Source organism: Equus caballus, chromosome X (genome assembly GCF_041296265.1).
Source record: "Equus caballus isolate H_3958 breed thoroughbred chromosome X, TB-T2T, whole genome shotgun sequence".
Taxonomy (NCBI): domain Eukaryota; kingdom Metazoa; phylum Chordata; class Mammalia; order Perissodactyla; family Equidae; genus Equus; species Equus caballus.
The window spans coordinates 34,016,683-34,041,589 of NC_091715.1; the positions used below are offsets into that span (position 1 = coordinate 34,016,683).

Here is a 24,907-nt window from a genome sequence, read left to right on the forward strand (position 1 = left end):
ATGGCCTGACGAGCGGTGCCATGTCCACGCCCAGGATCTGAACCAGTGAAACCCTGCGCTGCCAAGTGGAGTGTGTGAACTTAACCACTCGGCCCCTTAGGAATAAATTTAACATATGTAAGACCTCTACACTACAAAATATTTTTGATAGAAATTAGAGAAAAATTAAGGCAATGGGGAGATAGATCGTGTTCATGAATTGGAAGACTCAATGTTGTTAATGTGTCAATTCTCTCTAAATTGATCTATAGATTCAATGCAGTTCATATCCAAATACTAGGAGGTAATTTTGTAAATATTGAAAAGCTAGTTCTAAAGTTTATATGGAAATATAAAGGACCTAGAATATCCCAAGAATTTGAAAAGCAAGAACAAAGTTTTTTTTTTTTATTGAGTTATTGATAGGTTACAATCTTGTGAAATTTCAATTGTACATTAATGTTTGTCAGTCATGTTGTAGGTGCACCACTTCACCCTTTGTGCCCACCCCCCACCCCACCTTTCCCCTGGTATCCACTAAACTGTTCTTGGTCCATAGTTTTAAATTCCTCACATGAGTCGAGTCATACACAGATTATCTTTCTCTCGCTGGCTTATTTCACTTAACATAATTCTCTCAAGGTCCATCCATGTTATTGCAAATGGAATGATTTTGTTCTGTTTTGCAGCTGAGTAGTATTCCATTGTATATATGTACCACATCTTCTTTATCCATTCGTCTGTTGATGGGCACTTAGGTTGCTTCCACGTCTTGGCTATTGTAAACAGTGCTGCAATAAACATTGGGGTGCACAGGACTTTTGGGATTGCTGACTTCAGGCTCTTTGGATAAATACCCAGTAGTGGGATGGCTGGATCGTATGGTAGTTCTATTTTTAGTTTTTTGAGGAATCTCCATACTGTTTTCCATAGTGGCTGCACCAGTTTGCATTCCCACCAGCAGTGTATGAGGGTTCCTTTTTCTCGCAACCTCTCCAACATTAAGAACAAAGTTTGAGAACTTACACTACCTGACTTGAAGGCTTATTGTAAAGCTATGCTAATTAAGAGAGTATGGCGCGCAAATTGACAATAGAATAGAGAGCTGCAAATAGACTCACACTTATACAGTCATTTGATTTTTTACAAAAGCACCAAAACAATCCAGGAGAGAAAGGAAAGTTTGTGCAACAAATGATGCCATAATAACTGGCTATCCATATGGAAAAATATGAATGTCAACCTCTACCTCGTACCATATACAAAAATTAATCTGAGACAGATCACACACCTAAAGGTAAGTGGTAAAATCAGGCATTTTTTAAAGAAACCTTCAAAGAATATCTTCATGATTTGGGATAGATAAAGTTGGCTTAGCAGGTCACAGAAAGCAGTACCACAAAAGCAAACATTGAGAAATTAGATTTCATCAAAATTAAAAACTCTGTTCATTGAGAGACACCATTAAGAATATTGAAAGGCAATCTACAGACTAGGAAAAATTATTCAGAGAACATATATCTGACAAAGGACTGTTATGCAAGAAATATAAAGAATTCTATAACTCAGTAATAAAAAGACAAACAAGCCAACTTAAAATGGGCAAAAGATTTGAACAGATACTTATCCAAAGAAAATAAACAGGGCCCCGCCCCGTGGCACAGTCGTTAAGTTCTCACATTCTGCTTCTCAGTGGCCCAGGGTTCGCTGGTTCGGATCCCGGTTGCGGACATGGCACCGCTTGGCACACCATGCTGTGGTAGGCGTCCCACATATAAAGTAGAGGAAGACGGGCACGGATGCTAGCTCAGGGCCAGTCTTCCTCAGCAAAAAAGAGGAGGACTGGCAGTAGTTGGCTCAGGGCTAATCTTCCTCAAAAGAAAAGAAAAGAAAAGAAACAAATGGTCAATTATCACATGAAGAAGTGATCAAGTTCATTAGTCATTAGAGAAATACAAATTAAAGCCACAATGAAATACTACTATAGACCTATTAGAATGGCTACATTAAAATGACTGACAACCCTGAATGTTGGTGAGAATGTAGAGCGGCTGGAACTCTCAAATCCTGTTGGTGAGGATGTAAAATTGTATAACAACTTTGGAAAAAGATCTGGCAGTTTCTTATGAAACTAAATGTTTAATACCCTGTAACCCAGCAATTCCATTCTTAGATATTTACCCAAAAGAAATGAAAACATATGTCTACACGAAAACTTGTACATGAATATTCATAGCAGCTTTATTCATAATAGCCAAGATGAGGAAATATCGATAGGGCCATCGATGATCCCAGGTGTTCATCAATAGGAAATGGATAAACAAGCTCTCGTATATTCGTACAATGGCATACTCCTCAGAAGGAATGAACCGATAACACGCAAAAACACGAAGAATCTCAAAAACATAATGCTGAGTGAAAGAAGCCTTATACAAAAGGGTGCATACTGTATGAGTTCATTTATATGAAATTCTAGAATGAGCAAAACTGATCTATAGTGGAAAAAGTCAGAACAGTGGTTGCTTCTGGCATATGGGGTTGGGTAACGATGAGGAAAGAACATGCAGAAACTTTCATGAGTGATGGAGGTGTTCACTATCTTGATAGGGGTTTGGATAACACGTCATTTATCAAAAATCAGTGAATGTACTCTTAAAATTTTATATCAAAGAAACAAATGTTCAATTCTAGTTAATTATTTGCCTGCTGAAGTATTTAGTGGGACATGTACTGATGTCTACAGTTTACTTTAAAGTGCATTAAAAATAAGATAGATTAAGATGGATAGAGGGATGGATCAATGGATCTGTGATAAAAAAACAAGTCTGTAAAACGCTAATGGTAAAATCTAGATGGGGTATATCAAGGTGGACTATAAAATTCAACTTTGCTGTATGTTTGAAAATTTTCATAATAAAATGTTGAGAAAAAAATGACAAGAACACAGAAAAATATATAGTAAAAAGCAAAAGTCCCCTTTCTCCTGCCCCAACCTTTGCCCCTTTCCAGAATTAACCACTATTAACAGTTTGGTAGATATCATTCCCAGTCCTTTTCTTTGAATTTGCATATATGTATATGTTGAAATATATAGTGATCTTTTTAAAACATCAAAGGGATTATAATATTCACATATTGAGTAATTTGCTTTATTTACTTGATGCTTTGTCTTGGAGATCATTCCATGTCAGCACATACACATCAGCTTCTTTCTTTTTAACTGCTGCCTACTACCCCATAGAATGTGCCTTAGTTTATCCATTCCCCAGGAGAAATGTAGGTTGCTTAAATTTTTTGCTATTAAAAATTACTCTCCAAAAATCTGGGACAGATTACCCATAAAAAGGCTGCTTTTTATTATTATGTATCAATGTCTGATTCCCCACACTCTTGCCATCCAATGGGTGAAAACTGTTTTGCATTTTCCTGAGAGTGGGTGAGGTCGTGTCTCTTAATATTTTATTGGCCATGTATGTTTTTTCTTTTCTGAATTGCTTTTTCATATTCTTTGCCCTCTCCTCTTTGGATTTGACTTTTTCTAATTGATCCTTTATATATTCTAGATACAATCCTTTGTCAGTTATCATATTGAAAATATAAAAATATTATCTCCTAGTTTGTGGCTTATGGTTTCACTTTCTTTATAGTGTCCTTTGATTAACATAAGTTTTAATTTAAATGTATTCAAATGTACAAGCCTTTCTTTATGGTTTGCACTTTTTATCTCTTATTTAAGAAATTTTCCACCATCACAAGATCATAGAGACATTCTTATATTATCTCCTAAAAAGTTTTTCAGATATTTTTTCTCTGCAGCTGTATAATCTGTATAAGAAAACAGGATGACATCATGCATAGTTTTATAACCTGTTGTTCTGTCATTTAGCAATATATTTTGAACATCTTTTCATGTGAATAAATGTGTCAGTAGTGTTGTGCGTGGTGTTGCCCAGGAAACAGAGACAGAGATCTGCATGCAGGAAGTTTACTAGGTAGTGCTTTCAGGATCAACATGTATGGGGAAGGGAATGAAGTAGGTAGGATTAGACAGGAGGGCAAGCTAGGCAATGGCGCAAGAGCAACAAGGGCTCCAACTTTGTTTAGAGGGCCCTGGAACGTCTTGAACTGAAGAAAGAAGCCTGGGCCTTTAGACTCCCCTGATGTTAGATGTTGGCTGCCCCCCTCCCCCAAGGGGGCATGAAATTGGGCAAGGCAGCTGACTTCAACGGAGTACAATTCCTGGAGATAGCGGCAGCCTGTAGCACTCCCAATAGCTGGGAGTCCTCAAGGGGTATCGGAGCGGCACATCACAGAGTCTACCATAGCTAGGGTTGCTTTTGACTCCCAGCAGCAGAAAACCCATCGACCCTTGCTTCATAAGTAGGAGTCAGATTCACTTAACAGAAGGGCTGCGGTAGGTGATTGCTGGCGTCAGCAGTATCTGTCCTTTTCATCAGGAATGCAAAAACTTTCTCAGAAGTCCCCAGTAGACTTCCCCTTATATCTAAATGTCCCAAACTGGATCACAGGTCCATCCCTAGGTGCAGGGGAAGCTGGGAAAGTGGGAACAAGATTGTCATGATTTTGTGCCTGGAGCAGTGAACATCGCTGCCCTGAACAATTCTGGGTTCTGTTAACATAGAAGAAAAGGGGAAAGGATATTAGACATGCAACTAACAAGGCCTGCTGCAAACAGACCTCTACAAAATTATTTTGAATAATTGCACATGGATGTAACTTACTGAAACTATTTCCATATTGCTGGACATTTGGCTGTTTCCAGCTTTTACTGTACTGCAGTAAACATCCTTGTACCTTCCTCTGCCCATGTCCTCGATTATTTCTTCAGGATGAAATGCTACATATGTAATGGCTAGGCGGGGGAAATGTACCTTTTAAAGAATTTTGATGCAGATTACCAAGATGTACCTTAGAAAGGCTCTGCCAATTTATGTTTTTCCTGAGCAGCGAATGGAGAGGCCTATCCTTACTGATCCTGGATATTAGCATTCTCATTCACTTTCACCAATTTTATAATTCTTTTAAAAGTACCTAGTTTTCATTTGCACTTTGTTCTGATTTTTATTGGCCATATTTGCTAATCTTTGCCTTGTGGCCCACAAAAATGTGTTTTGGAGAGTTTTTGCTTTCTGGAAAGTATTGAGATATAATCAGTGTTTTGCTATTGTGCTGGGAGGGTTAATTCCAGCAGGCCTGAGTTGTTTTGCTCGTCAAGGCATGAAACATACTGAGGAACAGTGTCTCCTTTTCACCGTGGAATTTCAGGACATTATGACCCAGTTTGTTACAACTGCTTATTGATAACGATGAGAATGATGATTTGCAGGTGGTCTTGGTGTTACTGACCCCCACTCCCACCCCCCAGGCTCTGCTGTTGAGTCTGGTTACATTTCAGGAACATGGCTAGGTGTTACAAATACCTAAACATATATTCATAAATAGTATTCACAGCAGCAGGGGAGCTATGCAAAAGTACTTTATAACATGATTTTTTTTTTGTTTTTTGCTGAGGAACATTAGCCCTCAGCTAACAACATGAACATTTTTATTATCTATAAATTGTACTCTGTATAAGTGCTAAAATATTTTTAAAATATCATTCGAAAAGGTAAAAGAAGGAGAAAAAAGTAATTTTGCTAATTAATCCAATGAAGAATGATGACATGTGAATTTAGAAACATATGCCATAGCTATCTTACTGGGAAAATGGCAGTGCTGTTTTAAAAACTTTTATGAAGATGTAGTTCATGAATAATAGATCTCTAATTCCAGTTTATATTTTTAGTGAAAAAGGATTAACAGCTATTATTATAGCAAAAATAAAACCATAGTGCTATAAATCCGACAAAATAACTTGAAAATGTTACTACCTCTAAATATATGAATATGTTGTACTAAAAATTGCTGAAGTAATTTTTATGGCATTTTATATGACTCATATAATCATTGTTGCAGTTCATAATTTTTACACACATTATAGTCTTGCATGTAAGTACTAAATATTTACTAGCTCAGAAAAATATTCTCTAAGTCCACATGCACTTAAGGTTAAAGATATAGAAAAATAAATTCAAATAATCAAAAATAATATTTAATACAGTTTCTAAATTAGTAAGAGTTATCTTTGAAATACAGAGTAATAAAATAAATTAAGTTAGTGCTAAAGCATGATGTGAAAATACATGGCCATTATAAGACTATACTTAGGCATAGCTGTCAAAATAGTATAGGTTAAAAAGAATTAGACCACTCAATTCAGACAAGAATACAGAGAAAATGAGCATCTATACATAGTAGGTGGAAATGTAATGCAGGATAGCTCTTTTGTGAGCCAATTTAGCAATACATAAACAGAGCATAAAAATTATTCATACCTTTGACTTAATGAAGTCTAGTAGTCTAAGATAACAGTCCTACATCCAGAAAAACCTGTATACACAAAGATATTCGTTGCAGCATTATTTATAATGATGAAAATTACAAGCAACTTAGATGTCCAAAAATTGGAGAAGAATTAATAAATGACAAAGTCATTAAAATGTTACTTAAATGACAGTATATCTATATAATGGAGTTTAAGGAAATTGTAAAATGGAGTAAGGAAAATCTCTGTGTGTTGCTGTTAGGTGATCTGTAGGATATGTATTAACTGGAAAAAGCAAGGTGCAGAAAAGTTGTACAGTAGGGAATATATTTTGTGAATATAAACATAGGCACATATTTTCTGATATTTTTCAAAACAAAACAATGGAAAGATAAAACAAAACTAATAAAAGTGGTTTCCTAGATGGGGAGGGAGGGAATGCGGAAAGCACAAAGATGAAAGTTAGACCTCTCTGAATATACCTTGCTTTATCTTTTTGCTTTGTGTAAAAGATGGCCCCAAGGATCCCCACCCCCTGGTATTTACATCCTTGCAAGTGCCCTCTGAGTTGGTCTCTGTGACCAATAGAATTTGGTAGAAGTGATGCTAACTTCTAAGATTAGGCTCTGAAAGACCACGTGCCTTACGTTTTGCTCTTTCTTTCTTTTGAATCACTCGTTCTAGGGGAAGCCAGTTGCCCCGTTGAGCAGTCCCATGTAGTGAGGATCTAAGGTCTGCCAACCGCCACGCGGGCGAACCATCTTGGAAGCAGTTCGTACAGCCCCAGTTAAACCTCAAGATGACGGCAGCCCTGGCTGACATCTTGGCTGTCTTTCATGAGAGATTCTGAGCTAGAACCAGCCAGCTAGGCTATTCCAGATTTCTGACCCTCAGAAACCGTGGGATAGTAAATATTTGTTATTTTAAGCTGCGAAGTTTGGTTTAATTTATTATGCAGCAATAAATCACTAATACACATTGGAACCATAAAATTGTTTTAAATAATTTAAAAACTGAATATAATCGGAAAGAAAAAAAAGTAGTCCTGAAAAATTGAAGACGAACTGAAACAAGCGAACCTAATATATATCAAGTCAGTGGCAAAACTACACAGAGAATAATTATTTCAAGTGACTTGCAAACACAGTATTTTTACTGTACATCTCTAGTGGGCTGGATCTTAAGGACAAAAAGAACTGCACATAAATCTTAAATGGCATTCAGTGGTCTAATTGTTAGCAACAACATTGGTACTGTTACCCTGACACTGTTCTAGCTATGTGGTAGAATAAAGCAAATAAGTCATTATGTCAATATCATTAAGAACCAAGATTCTATACATGAGAGAAAAGAGATACAAGCACAAAATCAAAGAAATTAAGTAAAAATCCTTGAATTTTTTATTTGGATTGGAAATAGCAGTATTAATTCATAATTTATTTTTCTTTTTCTAAAAAAATGTCTTTCCGAGCTCTGTGCACTGAAAAGACACATAATAGCAATAAATACCCAGCACCCAGATTGTGGTGACTAAATATAATTTAAAACAAACATGCAGAACTCCTTAGGGAAATGGCTAATTTCAGTTCTAATGCTGGAAATGTAAAAGATGAACCTGGAATATCCTGTCTTACTAGAAATTACAGACTACAAGAGTCGTATTAAAAGACTAAGGAAGCAACTTTTTAAGGGGTTCCCAATGGCCCCAAGATAGGACAGTATGAGCATCAAAAAACATAATCACTGCAAAGTGATATATATATTTATACATCAAATATTTTAAAACTCCATGAGTTTATAATGATACTAAAAAATAAATAAAACCTCCCTGGTCACTTTTTGGAGGCAGCTAGGACACCAATTTATTAATCATAAAATTGGCAAAGAAAGGAAAAAAATGAAACATTTATCCTGCCTGAGCGTATTTCAGAGGATCCAGAATTGATGGGAAAGCTCATTATAAAAGAATTCAAGCTCTGAAAGAATGACAGGATTGGAGAATCACCATTTCATGAAGGAATGGTCGGGGTTATGGAAATGCTTTAATATTTTGATCTAAGTGGTGGTCACATGGATGCATAATATGTAAATATTCATCAAGCTGTTCACTTAATTTTTGTGCATTTTATTGTAGGTAAAGTATACCTCAATTTACTAATTTTACCTCAATTTAAAAAAGTTCTCATTGTGTCTTCCAGTGAGGAGTAATAAGAAATACACAGCATTCTATAAAATATCCTTGCAAAAAAATTGAATCTGAATCTGACCAGGGCTCCAGATGTAACTACCAGCTTACAGAAAATAAAGGGGACAGAGGAGCACGTTAAATGATACCAACAGGATACAATCAGACAAATTTAGAATATGGGACATTCTATAGGACAAATGACATAGTTTCTTTGGTGAATTAATGATACCAAAGAGAAAGGGAAGGGAGAAGGAAGTGTTATGGATCAAAAGGGACTTAAGAGACATATTAACCAAAACGATACACGGACGTTGTTTGGGCCTTGATTCTAACAAACCAATTGTGAAAAGCCCTTTTTGAGACAATCAGGAAAATTTGAACACAGACTGGGTATTAGATGATATTAAGGAATTAGTGTTAATTTTATTAGGTGTGATAATGGTATTGTGCTCTTAAAGTCCCTATCCTGGTAGATACTTAAGTATTTATGGGTGAAATCATGTCATTAGCTTTAAAATACTCCAGGGGGAGAATGTGGAGGGGAATAAGTGAAGCAAGAAAGCCAAAGTAGTAGTAACTGTTGAAGATGAGTGACAGATAAACCGGGACTCATGAGACTGTTCCCTTTATCTTTGTGCATGTTATTAAGCTGTTAAGTTATTAAACTGCACACTCACCCTTCTGTACTCTACCTTTCACTCCGGGAATGAGATTCCACCACGCACGGTTCGGCTTCGCCAGCGGCTCCCTGTTAGACTCCGCCTAGGGGGCGATAGAGGGAGACTCCAAGGCTGGAGGAGGGGGAAGGAACTTCAACTCCTTTCTGTTCTTCCTTGTTCCTTCTTGTCAGCTTCCTGCTTCTGTCAGCATCCCCCCAGGAGTATTTCTTCACCCTCGCACCAGCAGCACCTGTCCGTGTCTACAGCTGAATCCGGTTTGCAGTTTTCCAACCTTCACAGAACCAGCCTCATCACACTCCCATCAGAAACACCAGCATGAGGTGAGCAGCACCCCCTCCCCAGAGGTCTGGGCCCCAGCCCCATGGAGCCCTTCCTCCAAGCTTCTGGTTGTAATAATTCCATTCTCTTTCCTTTGTGCCTCAGCCCTGGGGGTGGGAGTGGCTTCCCGCGATCGCTCTCTTTATGATATCTTAGAGTTCTCTTTTCATTATTTGTTACCTACTTAACAACTTTATGCCTAGTTAACATTTTCTATGTTAAATCCTGTCTGTTCAAAGAACTAATATTAATATGGCTTCTGCCTCTCGACTGATCACTGACTGAGAGATACACCAGCACCCATCAGTCACTGATCCAGGGCTGCTCCCAGAGGGGTTCGTTGCCCAGCATTTCTGGGCTGCCACATGGGTGGCAAAGCCGACTCCGGCAGCAGAGCTGGCTCCAGTGGCAAGAGAAAGCCCTCGGGCGAGGTAATGCAAGAACTAGCAATTGGAATTTGGGCCAGTGTGCACTAACGTGATAAGGGAGAGCGGAGGGGGGGCGAGCATGATAGTGTTTGCTAAATGCCAAATGCTCTTTATAAAAAATTAATTTCCAATTACACAAGCATTCACTATCCTCAAAAGACAGTTATTAAGCATAAGGCTAAAGTCTTCTCAATCACCATTCCCACTCCTGATTCCCTTCTCTTCCTTTCTCCCCAGACGTAACCGCTGTTATCAGTTATCATTTACATGGGCTTTTCTACATATATATGCTTAGTCAAACATTTATGGTGTTATTTTGGAGAGTTTTGTTTTTATTTCACAGTGTACATATCTTTTTTGCAATTTGCTGTATTCACTAAACGATTTGTCTTGATGTCATTCCATATCATGACACATAGAGGCACCTCATTCTTTTTGACTGCTGCATAATATTTCCTAGTGTGCATATGCCATTGTTTATTTTGCTGTTGTCCTATGTTCACTATTAACACAATTCTGTGATTAATATTCATGTCCCTGTGTCTTTGTATCTGTTTAGGAGTAGTTCTCTAGAGTAGATAGAGAGTAGTAGAAATGCTGGGTCAGAGAGAGTACATATTTTAAAACTTGCATTAGATGTTAAAAATGTGTCCTCCGGGCCAGCCTGGTGGTGTACTGGTTAAGTTCCTGCACTCCACTTCAGGAGCCATGGGTTCAAAGGTTTGAATATTGATGCAGACCTATACACTGCTCATCAAGCCATGCTGTGGTGGCATCCCACATACAAAATAGGGGAAGATTGGCCAGATGTTAGCTCAGCAACAATCTTCCTCACCAAAAAGAAAAGACAAGTCCTCCAAAATGTAGTTCCTATTTGCAAGCTGTGGTATTGTGATTTATAATAAGAAATATATTTGTGATTTATAATAAGAAATGTAAATGAGGTCTCAGTCCCCATCCTAAAAGCTTTGGTGTTCCCTAAGTGATGAGAGCCACAAAGGCGTCTTTTGTTATGTTAATGAGATGGCTTTTGGACTGCACCTAAGGATGGGGGCTGGTTGCCAGGGGAACCAACCAATGATTAGAGGGCTGGAACTTTCAGTCCCACCCTCTGACATCCGGGGAGGGAGGGGGCTGGAGAGTGAATCAATCACCAATGGCCAATGATTTAATCAATCATGCCTATGTAATGAAGCCCCCATAAAAACCCGAAAGGATCGGGTTTGAGGAGCTTCCAGGTTGGTGAACACGTGGAGATTCAGGGAGAGTGGCGCTCCTGGAGAGGGCATGGAAGCTCTCCGCCCTTTCCCCACACATTGCCCTGTGCATCTCTTCCATCTGGCTGTTCCTGAGTTATGTCCTTTTATAATAAACCGATGATCTAGTAAGTAAAATGTTTCTCTGAGTTCTGTGAGCCGCTCTAGCAAATTAGTTGAGCCTAAGGATGGGGTCACTGGAACTTAGCCAGTCAGTCAGAAAAATACAGGTAACAACCTGGCCTTCTGACTGGTGTCTGAATTGAGTTTCGAGGGAGGGGGTCCTTGGAACTTCCAATCTATAGCTGGTCAGTCAGAAGCATGGGTAACAAGCCTGGGCTTGTGACTGGCATCTGAAGTGGAGTGAGGCTAAGGGCAGTCTTGTAGGACTGAACCCTTAACCTGTGGAATCTGATGCTATCTCTGGGTGGGTAGTGTCAGAACACAAGCAGGGAGCCGGAGAATTCCTTGGTGTTGTGTGGGAGGCCCCCCGGCCCCCGCCCCCGACACACACGCATTGGAAATTGGGTCCAGGAACCCCAAATAGTTGGTGTCAGTGAAGTGGGATTTGCTAGAACGGCGTGGCTCACAGAAACACGTGGTTTGGGAAGAGAAAGGATGAAAGGGCGGGGGATGAGGGACCTTTGATTCCTGGTGTCCACGTGGTCACCGTGGTCTGCAGCTGCAGCAGCGCTGCAATCCGTTACTCAGGTGGATCCAGCTCCCGGGGAGTTGGTTCACTGGCTGCACAAGGAAATGCAGGCTAATAAGAAAAAGGCAAAATATTCAACCCCTTGGCTATTATTACCTGTGACGGCTCAACTAAAAGTCAGAGAGAACGCTAGGTCAGACCTTGATGCTAGACCAAGCTAGATTTCAGTGAGTCTGAGCTTTGGCGGCGAGCGTCAAAGCCGCCCGCCAAGGGAAAAGTCAACACGGGGGAAGGGCGAACCCAAGAAACTGTTGAACCAGAGGGTGTAGCGTGAAGGAGCTGTTTCAGCGGCTTCCCGAGGAACCTTTACTCAAATGGATTACGGAGGGACTAACTTGGGGGCTGTGTCTTTGGGTTCCAGTGCTGCGGAGCGGAAGAGCCTGTTTGGGTTGACGCAGGACCCACAGCTCACTAGGGAACGATCCCAGATGGCTGTAGGTGATCCAGACACGGGAGGGTACTTGTGAGCAAATAGGCAGCCTGGTGGACTGGATAAAAGCCACTGTAAGGTCTGTTTACCCTGAGGAGGGGGACTGTCCATCCCCCCATGAATGCCAGGTGGAACCCCCCAGGTGAAGCAGCTGGTAGGCTTCGTATGCGAGCCCTGGGGGACTGGCCTTGTGATGACCAGGATATTCACCCGCTGAATATGCCCATTTCCCAGGTGGTGGTAAATGCTGTGGTTAAGGCGTCCCCTTCACATGGGCACTTCATATAATCTTATTACAAAACCAAAAAACAGTTCGGGGGCCTTATGAATTTGCTATTGCGGCTTCCTGAGGGTCTTATAGATGCTAATAGAAACATTAGGTTAATTAACAAGAGAATGGGAAGGGGCCTAGGGGAGAGAGAGTGCAGGGACTCTTGCCAACTAGGTGGAAATTTTTAAAATGTTGCTGAGAAATAAGATAAAGTGAATATTGCTAGGAGTGAAACAAAGAGGAAACAGAAAGGGGCGAGTCACAGGACTCCTCCCAGCAGGGTGGGAATCTTCAGATTGTTATCAAGAAATGGGACGAGGGGCCGCCCCGTGGCCGAGTGGTTAAGTTCGAGCGCTCTGCTTGGGCGACCCAGGATTTCGCTGGTTTGGATCCTGGGCGCGGACAATGGCACTGCTCATCAGGCCATGCCTAGGCGGCGTCCCACGTAGCACAACCAGAGGCACTCGCAACTGGAATATATAACTGTACTGGGGGGCTTTGGGGAGAAGAAAAAAATATATAGCACTACCTAAGATTAGGCTGGCCAAAGGGGCCCCCTGTTGGTCCCCCAATATCAAAGGGCCTCAAAAAAAGGCCGCTCTATTTACCCCAGTCTGGGGAAATTGAAAAAGCCGGAAGGGAGAGAGAGCTATGAGAGACCTGACCCACAATCGCTCGGGGCAGCGGTGGTCAGGTCTATTAATCAAGATAAAGATTGACAAAAGGGCCAGGGTCCCTTGGCTCGAGCCCTCCCTAGGAATCCAAAGCTTTTTGCACAAGAGTGGTTAAAATGGTCAAGGAGTGGAGATGAGCAGTTTCTAGGACTCACTGATACAGGAGTCTCCTGAACTGTGGTCCCAAAACCCACTGGTGAAGCCCTGACTCCTCCTGCAATTAGATGGAGAGAATATAAAAATGTCATGGGCCATAGGATTGTGAACGTTGGAATGTCTAAGCAGGAATTCTGTAAAGAAATTGTGTCAACTTTACCTAACTGTTTCACGGGAATGGATATTCTGTCTGGCTGGGGAACACCTCCCCTACCTGGTATTGTCAAACCGAAACCTGTGGATGAAGTCCTAAAGGAGGCCACATCAGGAGCACAAGAGCTGAGGGAATTACAGTAAAAGTTTGCAGGAGAATTGCATGTTGGAACAGGCTTTACGTGAGTGGTTGCGTCTCTTTTACCCAATTGTGATAGGGGCATGGACACTGTATCTGACTGGGGGATGTTTCCCCCGCCTAACATCGTAAGACAGAAGGCGCGTAAGTCCGCCCTTCAAGCGATACTCATCGGCGTGCTGAGTGGGAACCAGTAAGATGCCTGAGCCACGCTGTGGAATAGAAGCTGGAGGGCAGGTAGGGACAAATTCTCTGTGCAATGGCCCTACGCGGAGCTAGACTGGGGCTTATGGCAAGAGCCTGTGAGCGCCTCCCAGCGACCATGACTGGTCCTTTGAACAGAGAATTTCCATTTGAGCGGTAAGTCCTACCTTGCTGTTGGACGTTAATGGAAGCTACCCCGATGACCGAAGGACACACAATGATCCTGAAGCCTGGAATGCCCACAGTGTCTTGGGTGATGTCGGAGAAGCGCTCTAATGGGGCTGGCAGTGCCCAGAGGAGTTCCAAAGTAAAATGGAAATGGTTTCTCCAGGATCACGCTGCCTGGGGAAGGCAAGGGGAGATACTCACGGGCAGGGAGCCTCTCCCTGAGGACCGACTTGGGAACTGAGCGAGGAGCTGCAGGATGCTATCGTCACCTGGACAGGGCCCTGTAAACAGCTCTCGGCTGATCGACAAAGAGCTGCTTGTTTTGTGGACGCCAGTTCCACGTGGATGGACATCCTGTTTGGAAGGCTGCCACTCTGATGGAAGGAGGTAAAAACAAATCAGCTCGGTGGGCGGAACTGCATGCTGTTTTCCTGCAGTGATGGAAGAATCGAGCACTGGTAAAAGCGCCTATGTTTGGGTTTTTACTGACTCACGGCAGTGGCCAATGGCCTGGCCATATGGTCAGGCAGGAGGGCAATGGAAACCTGGCCTATTAAAGGGATGCCTGTATGGGGCACAGCCCCATGGGAATTTGAGGGTGCATTAGAGTAGGACATGCCAACGCCCATCAGAAGAACTCCCATCCAGGTCTGGAAGGTGACTGGAACAAACAAGCAGATGTCCTTGTGTACCTGCTTGAGACGGTCACCTGAGTCCGTGAGATGAGCGGACATGAGGACACCGCAGCAACGGGCTGATTCTAGAAACAGTCCTCTTGCACCCTCTGAGGCCCAAAAGGCCAATAAGCACTGTTCTGTCTGCCAGCGAGAGAGGCAGAGACTGCAGATGGCCATGCGGCAGAGTCCCTGGTGGGAAGCCCTGAGCTTAGCTGGCGAGTGAGACTGATGCTGGCAGCCCTGGGTCTACGAGCGAGTCCTCACAGGAGTCGACACCGACTCTAGACTGGGCTTTGCTTGCCTGGCGTAGGTGCAAATGCTCAGAGGATTGTGAAGGAACCGGAACAGAAGATACTGCGCCCGTTTGGACAACTGACCGTCATTTCTCCAGACCATGGGACTCACTCTGCAGCCCGTAATGTCCAACAATGGCCAGAGAGCTCCCTCAGGGGACTAGTTCCGTAGAGAATGGGAACAGGCACAGAAAACGTGGGCTGTCTAAAACGGGGAGATAAAAGCAAGAAGGGCTGGGTTACACGCCTTCACGAGTGTGCGCTCACACTCAACATGAACATGAGTGGGGCTGAAGGAGAGTCCCCACGGGATGGATTTCTCTCTTTTCCTGGTGGATCTGGAGAAGACGGGGTGGGGCCGTGCTGGTGTTGTTCCGCCCCACATCACCTCAACTTTTTTCCCCCTGCTTGATGCAGTGGTCACAGGACCAGGGCTGCAACTCCAAGGGCTGGGAGCAGAAGTGATTCCTAAGCAAGAAATGGTAACTATGTTTTTAACCCCTCTGTCAGACAGAATTCCTAAGGGCCTGATGGGGCAGGACGTGCCTCCCCCATCCGGCAACACTGCGGCTGACGGCGCAGGCAGCCGTGCTGCCCGGGGCGGGGGACAGCCCGCTGGTTCTGCGCCTGTGGCACCTTCGCTTCTCCGACAGGCAGTGGACTGAGGGAGAGGGACGTGCTAGACTAGCGTGGCTGCCTGCAGTCCAGCCCAGCATGGTGGCCGAACCGAATGTCCCTGCTGAAGGTGGGAAAGTTTGGGTATAAATGGAGAGAGAGACAAACAGTAACGGAGGGTAAGGGAGTGAATAAGTGGGTGTGTAATGAGGGAAAACCCATGTTACGTTAACATCTCAAAAGGGGCTCAGGGCCAGAGACATACTATCTCTTAGCTCGATGATGCCAGACGCCTGAAGGGGGAAGCTATGTACTGCTGAGACCACTCCTGCTATGGAACCTGGCAAGATGGAGTGGAAGCCTGCAAACCTGAGTGACCTCGGCCTGGGAGACACTCAGAGGACAGGGTGCTGGACTGGAGAGTTATTAATGACTGAATGAGAGTCCAGTAACGTGCCAGTATCTTTGGACTCGTGATTGTTTTGCTATTGGAGATGTGTGTTTGAAAGACCAGGGGGTGGATTGCAGTTTATGTATTGTGATATATAATAAGAAATATATATTTAATCTTTCTCCCCATTTCTGACACAGAGCTCCTAAAACCCTTGGAATTTCCTAAGTGATGAGAGCCACAAAGGTGTATGTTAATAAGGTGACTTTTGGAACTAACCTAAGGATAGGGGCTGGTTGCCAGGGGAACCAAACCCGTGATTCGAGGGCTGGAATTCTCAGTCCCATCTCCTGACCTCCGGGGACGAGAGAGGGGCTGGAGGTTAATCAATTACCAACGGTCAATGATTTAATCAATCATGCTTATGTAATGAAGCCCCCATAAAAACCCAAAAGGACGGGGTTGGGAGAGCTTCCTGGTCAGTGAACTCCTGGAGATGCAGGGAGAGTGGTGTGCCCTGAGAGGACGTGGCAGCTCCTCGCCCTGTCCCCACACCTTGCCCTGTGCATCTCTTCCATCTGGCTGTTCCTGAGTCATATCCTTTTGTAATAGAGCGGTGATCTAGTGAGTAAAATATTTCTCGAGTTCTGTGAACAGCTCTAGCAAATTCGTTGGACCCAAGGAGGGAGAAGTTGGAACCTAGCCAGCCATTCAGAAGTACAGGTAACAACCTGGCCTTGTGACTGGCGTCTGAATTGAGTTGCCAGGGAGGGCGTCGTTGGAACCTCCAATCTGTAGCCGGTTGGTTAGAAGCATAGGTAACAGCCTGGGCTTGTGACTGGTGGCTGAAGTGGGGGTGGGGGTGGGGACAGGCCTGTGGGACTGAGCCCTTAACCTCTGGGATCTAACGCTATCTCTGGGTGGACAGTGTCAGAACTGAGTTGAATTGTAGGACACCCTGGTGGTATAACACCGTGGGGAGAGAGCTGTTCACACCAAACACCCCATGAAGCACCAGGCACCTCCTGCCTGGTCCTGTCCAGGGGGCCACCAGGGCAGAACTACTATAATCCAGCGGGAGATACCAACACCCTCAGGGAGCCTTCGAGTGGCAGCAGTGTCTGTGGTCTCCAGCTGAGAGCAGAGTCCTACAGACTGTTGGAGTGCACTTGTTGCTGAGCACATGTGACAACCCCTAGCAACTCCTGGAAATAATTAGGTGCATTTTGTGGGGCTCTGAGGGCCTTGCATGACCAAGTGCCAGGGCAATCAGGTTATACCTAGCTTTTGTTTTATGCCATCAACAGTGGACCTGGTGCCTGAGGGAGTGGCAGCTGCCAGAGGAGAGCTAGACTGTTTATTTCAATTACCCCTAAGAATACCTGGGGCTGGGATCCATGGTGGGTTTGCCATGTGAATATCTGAAGAAAAGGTTTTTTCAGGCAGAGGAAACAGCAAAGGCCAAGGATGTGAGATAGAAATGTGCTTATGGTGTTCCAGGAACGGTAAGGAGGCTGGTTGGTACAGACGGAGTCACGGGGGCAAGGAGGGAACGAGGTCAGAGAGGTAATGATGGGGATCGCAGCTGTGTCAGCCTTCCCAGATCACTTCCTGCCCCAGCGTTGCTTTACACCTCGCATCTTTTTTAGGCCAGGCTCCTGGTTTCTTTGGTAATTCAGTTTCCTCAAAAACCTTAGTAGTCTTCTGATCTATTTGCTTCTAGGCAGTTCCATGTGCTGTAACCACATCCAAAGTTCTTTCCTAGACGTAATTGTAAAGTCTGCTTTATGTATTTGCCTCCTCGTTCCCATGCTTCTCTCTTTGCAAATTAATCACGGCTACCTTGATGCCATCTCAAACAACAGGCTTGCATGAGAGGGACACAACCACTCTAATCTGACTTTTGCTTCCGAGCTGAGTCCCTTGTTTAACTGAGGAGTCTTCATGCGTCTGTGTCAAGTGGTTGAGAGTCCCTAAGCGGCAGCTCGGGGGCTGACACTATTGCAGCTGTTAGGCTGATGGGAGATAATGCGGCCAAATGGATTTAGATGGTAAATTCAGAGACAACATAAGGAAGATCAAGATAGTGTCCGCTCCCTATGTCCCTGGTCCCACAGGGTGACACCAAACATGAGGAGCCAAATGACAGACCACCAGAACGGTATGTCACTTTGCTGTGGAGAAGCCAGTTCTAAACTAAAGCCAGGCAGTTGTACAGACAGCCACGGAAGCTGGCCTCTGTACCCTAACAGGAAAGTGGGGAAGGTGGAAGGGGTTGCCCTCCCCCAGACCAGGGAGCTGGATGAGAAATAGCCTTGTGGCAGTCTCCCACAAGATAGGGACAAGAAACTTTCTTGCAGCAACTCCCTGTCCTTATCTCCCTTTGTTCCAGGAGGAATCACAGCGTTCTGCTAAGAGTCAGGTCAGAGTGCAGACAAGCTTTGCTTCCGTGGCCTACGTGGACATGTACGAGGTCGCCAGCACGTCTGGACACAGCCCTTCTCCTACACTTTTTTACAAAAAGCCCTTTTCAGTCTTCTCTCTTGTTATTTGGGATACAGAAGCAGTCAGCTTTTCTAACCCTTTATTCCCCCAATTCTTATTTCTTTTCATTTCTGCCCTTGGATCAGTCAATTCTTGCCTAAGCTTATCTCTTTCTTGTAATACCTTGGTAAACACAGCAAGTAACCATCACTACACACTTCGAAACATTGCTTTCCGTCCTCCCCTAAAGCCATAGGTTCAGGAGGCATTTGGCCTGACTTCCTTATATTACAGTTAACATCTTAATCAAGCATTTTACTGCTGTTTAACAAGACTCTCCATCTTTCTATCCTCCAATATTAGTTCCTCATTGCTTACTGGCTCAAACACAACAGAAATTTCTTTATTGCTCATCTTTCAGTACCGAGTGAGTGACTAGCTCATTGGGATAGCCCTCCTCCTTGGAGTCATTCAGAAACCCAGGCGGACAGGGGCTTTTTATCCAACACATGGCTGCCAAGGTCACCCTTCGGGGTAAGGTACAGAGCCATCTCCGTTCTAGCAAGCTACAAGGGGAGAAAAGTATCTATAGTATGCTTGGAAAGTTTACATGGGCAGCCTGAAAGTGCCACATGAAATTTGTTCTCACATTCCATCACTTATAATTTCATCATAATGGCCACACCTAACTGCAAAGGAGGCTGGGAAATATGTGCCCAGGGAGAAGAGGAAAGCATGAATTAGGTGAGCAGCTAGCAATCTCTGCCCCACGGTGCTGTGGAGTAGTGTATTGGCAGTGCGGTTGGTGAGAAGTGGCTGAATTCTGGATTTATATTGAAGGTAGAAACATCAGAATTTGTTGACGCCAACCAAGGTTTTTGGCCTGAGTAATTGGAAGAATAGAGTTGTCGTATACCGAGATGGTAAAGACTATCAAGAACTCGGTTTTAGGCGTGTGATTTTTGAGGGGTCTGGGAACCGCTACCTGGAGACATTAAATAGTCAATTGTATATGCAGGTTTCACAGTTCAAAGGAGTGGTCAGGACTGAAAATATAAATTTTGGGGCCCTCAGGACATAGAAGTATTTAAAGTCATTGGCCAACACTAACTACAAAATTCTATATACAATAATACTGAATTTCACTCATTCTACAATGTACATTTTTTTCACATCTTCACATCTTTGAAATTGGAATACGTTTTACAACACTCAATACAGTCTTCGATTATTATGACTGACAGTGTTTTCTTTCTTTGTCAGTAGCATCTAAAATAATGATGTAGGGGCCGGCCCCGTGGCTGAGTGGTTAAGTTCGCGTGCTCTGCTTCAGTAGCCCAGGGTTTCGCCAGTTCGGATCCTGGGCGCGGACATGGCACTGCTCATCAGGCCATGCTGAGGCGGCATCCCACATGCCACAACTAGAAGGACCCACAACTAAAAATATACAACTATGCACCGGGGGGCTTTGTGGGGGTAAAAAGGAAAAATAAAATCTTTAAAAAAGAGTTTCCTAAGTTCAAAATGAAAAAAATAATAATAATGTATGTTATAATTGATGGCTCCTCAGATTCAATGAAATAGTAATAATAGCAGTAGACATGATGATGATAATATTGAGCACTTAATATTGTACGTCAGACACTGGGCTAAAGCCCCTTCCCTGATTATCTTTATATGTAGTTAGAGTATTGAAGTAAGAGCCCAGACACTGGAGCCTGACTGCATGAGTCTTAATTCTGGCTCTGAGCTACTTAACCACATGACCCTGGCCAAATGCTCAATCTATCTGTGCATGGTTTCCTCATCTCTAAAATGCGGCGATAATAGTATCTAACTTATAGGTTTATTATGAGGAGTAAAGGAATTAATACATGTAAAATGCTTAGAACAGTGCTTAAGCACATGATAACTGCTAAATTATTTGATAACGCTGTTAAAACAATGTGAAAAAGGTATGTATGTATGTAAAAATTCATCAAGCTATACTCTTTAATACATTTTACTCACATTACTGTATGCATTTTATACCACAATAAAAGAGGAAAACAAGACAAAACACAAAAGTTTAGAGGAAAAAAGATCATCTCGGGGCTGGCCCAGTGGCCAAGTGGTTAGGTTCGCACGCTCCACTTTGACGGCCCAGGGTTTCGCCAGTTTGGATCCTGGGTGTGGACATGGCACCGCTCATCAAGCCATGCTGAGGCGGCGTCCCACATGCCACAACTAGAAGGACCCACAACTGAAAATATGCAACTATGTACCGGAGGGCTGTGGGGAAAAAAAGGGAAAAATAAAATCTTTAAAAAAAAAAAAGATCATCTGTCTTCTAAACAAGAAAAAAAAAGTATATGTCCAATGATATTCAATGAAGCCTTTTTGTCTGAAATTAATATAGTTATTCCAGCTTTCTTTTGATGTGTTAGCATGGTATATCTTTCTACACCCCTTTACTTTTTTTTTTAATTTTTTTTTTTAGGAAGATTAGCCCTGAGCTAACTGCTGCCAATCCTCCTCTTTCTGCTGAGAAAGACTGGCCCTGAGCTAACATCCATGCCCATCTTTCTCTACTTTATATGTGGGATGCCTACCACAGCATGGCTTGGCAAGCGGTGCCATGTCCATACCTGGGATCCGAACCGGCAAACCCTGGGCCGCCAGTTGGAACGTGTACACTTAACTGCTGTGCCACCGGGCCAGCCCCATACATCCCTTTACTTTTAATTTATCTGTGTCTTTATATTTAAAGTGGGTTTCCTGTAGACAAGAAATAGCTGGGTCTTATTTTTTTTAATCCACTCTGACACTTTCTGTCTTTTATTTGGCGTATTTAGACCATTGATGTTTAAAGTGGTTATTGATATAGTTGGATTAATATTTACCATATTTGTTCCTTGTCTTTGTTTCCTTTTTTTCTGACTTCTCTGTTTGTTTGTTTTAAAGATTTGTATTTTTCCTTTTTCTCCCCACAGCCCCCCAGTACATAGTTGTGTATTTTTAGTTGTGGGTCCTTCTAGTTGTGGCATGTGGGATGCCGCCTCAACATGGCCTGATGAACGGTGCCATGTCTGCTCCCAGGATCCGAACCAGGAAAACCCTGAGCTGCCGAAGTGGAGTGCATGAACTTAACCACTCGGCCACGGGGCCTGCCCCTGTTTGTTTTTTGAGGTATAATTGACATACAACACTATATTAGTTTTAGGTGTACAACATAATGATTTGATATTTGTATATATTGTGAAATGGTCACCACAATAAGTCCAGCCAACATCCATCAACATACATAAAGAATTTTTTTTTTGTAATGAGAACTTTCAAGATTTACTCTCTCAGCAACCTTCAAATGTGCAATACAGTATATTAACTATAGTTGCTATGCTGTACATTACATCCCATGACTTATTTATTTTATAACTGAAAGTTTGTACCTTTTGACCCCCTTCACTCATTCTGCTCCCCTCCCCCACCTCTGGCAACGACCAATCTGTTCTCTTTATATCTATGAGCTTGTTTTTCTTTTTTAGATTCCACATACAAGTGAGATCATACGGTATTTATCTTTCTCTGTCTGACTTATTTCACTTAGCATAATGCCCTCAAGGTCCATCCACGTTGTTGCAAACAGCAAGATTTCGTTCTTTTTTGGTTGAATAACATATATATATATATACACCACATCTTCTTTATCCATTCATCTGTCGATGGACTCTTCGGTTGTTTCCATATCTTGGCTATTGTAAATAATGCTGCAATGAACATGGGGGTGCTGCCTTCTCTGGTTTTAACTGAATGTGTTATATGATTACATTTCCTCTCCTCTCTTAGCACATCAATTATACTTCTTAATTTGTTGGTTGCCATAGAGTTTGCAATATACATTTACAGCTAGGCCAAATCCACTTTTGAATAATGCTATGCCACTTCATGGGGTAGTGCAAGTACCTTATAACAAAGAATTCCCAATTCTTCCCTCTCGTTCCTTTAAACATTGCTGTCGTTCATTTCATTTATCTATAAGCTATCATACTTATTAAGTGTTGCTATTATTACTATTATTATTATTGCTAACATTATTATTTTGAACAAACTATTATCTGTTAGAGCAATTAAGAATAGGAAAAATAAAATATTTTATTTTACCTTCGTTTATCCTTCTCTAATGCTGTTTGATTTTGTACGTAGATACAAGCTTCTGACCTACATCATTTTCCTTCTTTGTGAAGCATTTCTTTTAACATTTCTTGCAAGGTAGGTCTACTGGCAACAAATCCCTTCAATTTTGCTTTATCTGAGAAAGTGTTTATTTCCACTTCACTTTTGAAGAATAATTGGCTGGATACAGAATTCTAGTTTGGTGGTTTTTTCTTTCAGTACTTTAAATATTTCACTCCACCCTTTTCTCTTCTTGTTTGCTTGGTTCCTGAAGAGAAATCCAATGTAATTCTTATTTTTGTTCCTCTATAAATAAGGTATTTTTTTCCTTTGGCTTCTTTCAAGATTTCCTCTTTGTCTTTGATTGTCTACAGTTTGAGTGTGATATGCCTATAGATTTGGGGTGGGCGCCATTTATTCTGCTTGGTATTCTCTGAGCCTCCTGGATCTGTGGTATGGTGTCTGTCATTAATATTAGAAAATTCTCAGTCTTTATTACTTCAAATATTTCTTCTGTTCCTTTTTCTTTCTTCTTCTATTTGTCCCATTATGTGTATCTTACACCTTTTGTAATTACTCCACAGTTCTTGGATATCCTGTTCTTTTTCATTCTTTTTTCCTCTTTGCATTTAAGTTTTGGAAGTTTCTGTTAACATATATTCAAGCTTACTAATTTTTTCCTTGGCTCTGTCCACTCTACTGATGAGCCCACTGAAGGCATTCTTCATTTCTGTTACCGTGTTTTTTATTTCTAGCATTTCCTTTTGATTCTTTCTTAGAATTTTCAACTCTTTGCTTACATTACTCATCTGTTCTTACATGTTGTCCACTTTTCCCACTAGAGCTCTTAGCATATTAATCATAGATTTTTTTAAAATTCCAGGTTTGATAATTCCAACATCTCTTCCATATCTGAGTTTGGTTCTAATGCTTGCTTTGTCTCTTCAAACTATGTTTTTTGCCTTTTGGTAAGCCTTGTAATTTTTGGTTGAAAGCTGGACGTGATGTACTGAGAAAAAGGAACTGAAGTAAATGGCCCTGTAGTAATGTGGTAATGTGTGGGCAAGGGGGAAGCATTCTATAGTCATATGATTAAGTCTCGGTCTTTTAGTGAGTCTGGACCCCTGAGCTGTGACCTTCACAAGTTCTTCTCATGCCTTTCCCCTGCACCCCTTTAGGTGAAACAGGAAGGCTAGAGGGGGCTGGATTTGAGTATTTCCCCTCCCCCTTGTAAAAGGTTAGAGTGCCCCCCCCCCCCCCCCAAGCATTAGGCTCTGGTAACACCCAAGGTTGTTAGGCACTGGTAAAAAAGTTTCCCTTGAGGACAAGCCTTTGTTAAGGAGAACAGAACGTTCAGGGCATTATCGAAAAGGTTAAGTTAATTTCCTCCTCCCCCTTAGGAGGGGGCCCTCCTAAGACTGGACCCCCCCCACCCCAACCCCAGCTGCAGTTTTTAACTCTCTAGTTTGTCGACACTGAGCCTCCAATTCATCAGTTACAGTGTTAAGTTTTCCTACCCTGGTACTGGCTCCAGCTGCAGGCTTCAGTTCCCAGGCTTCTGCTCTGATAAGCTGTGATTCTCTGTATTTGTATTTTCTGATGGATATAAGAGGAGTTGTTGATTTTCAGTCTGTTCAACTTTTTTCTTGTTGTGAGGATGGGAGTGTTGACTTCCAAGCTCCTTCCATGTTGGACTGGAAACTGAAAGTCAGCATTTTGTTATAATAGCAAAAGATTAAAAATGTGCCAAATGTGCATGAGTAAAGGACTGGCTTATCCAAATTATGCTGCATCCACCCAATATAATACTATGTAATCAAAAGTCAGCTCTAGATGTCCTAGCCTGCTAACATTTGCTGAATATTCTTTGAAGTGAACGAAGAACGTTTGTTTTAAAAAAGCATATGCATATACACCTACTGATCTTCAAAATAAAGAAAGATGAAATTTTACCAGATTAGTGGAAATTACACCAAAATTATGGCAGTCACATTTTAGCATTATGGGGGTTATTTGTTTCTCAATTTACCAAACATCCTTAATTTGATTGCATTATTCCTATAAATTTTTTAAGGGGCTATTCATACAAAAAACATCTGGAGGGAAGTACACAAAAATGATAGTGGTCATTGGTTTTGGTGATGGAAATAAGGA

The 24,907-nt window shown here is 42.3% G+C and overlaps 1 protein-coding gene and 1 long non-coding RNA gene across 5 annotated transcripts in view; one reads left to right on the top strand and one right to left on the bottom strand.

The window, feature by feature from the left end:
- Positions 1-1,712: 1,712 nt before the first annotated feature.
- Positions 1,713-9,356, bottom strand: LOC138921729 (uncharacterized). The gene is made up of 3 exons (XR_011434578.1): positions 9,230-9,356; positions 6,375-6,429; positions 1,713-1,847 (listed from the first exon to the last, which is right to left on the bottom strand). It is a non-coding gene; the product is annotated as an uncharacterized lncRNA (long non-coding RNA).
- A 58-nt stretch (positions 9,357-9,414) lies between these two features.
- USP9X (ubiquitin specific peptidase 9 X-linked) overlaps positions 9,415-24,907 on the top strand; it is a 167,241-nt gene continuing 151,748 nt past the window's right edge. For all 4 annotated transcript variants that reach the window (XM_070256585.1, XM_070256591.1, XM_070256588.1 and 1 more), the window contains exon 1: positions 9,415-9,552. The gene's annotated coding sequence lies outside the window, so the exon portion shown is untranslated. The remainder of the gene's footprint in view (positions 9,553-24,907) is intronic.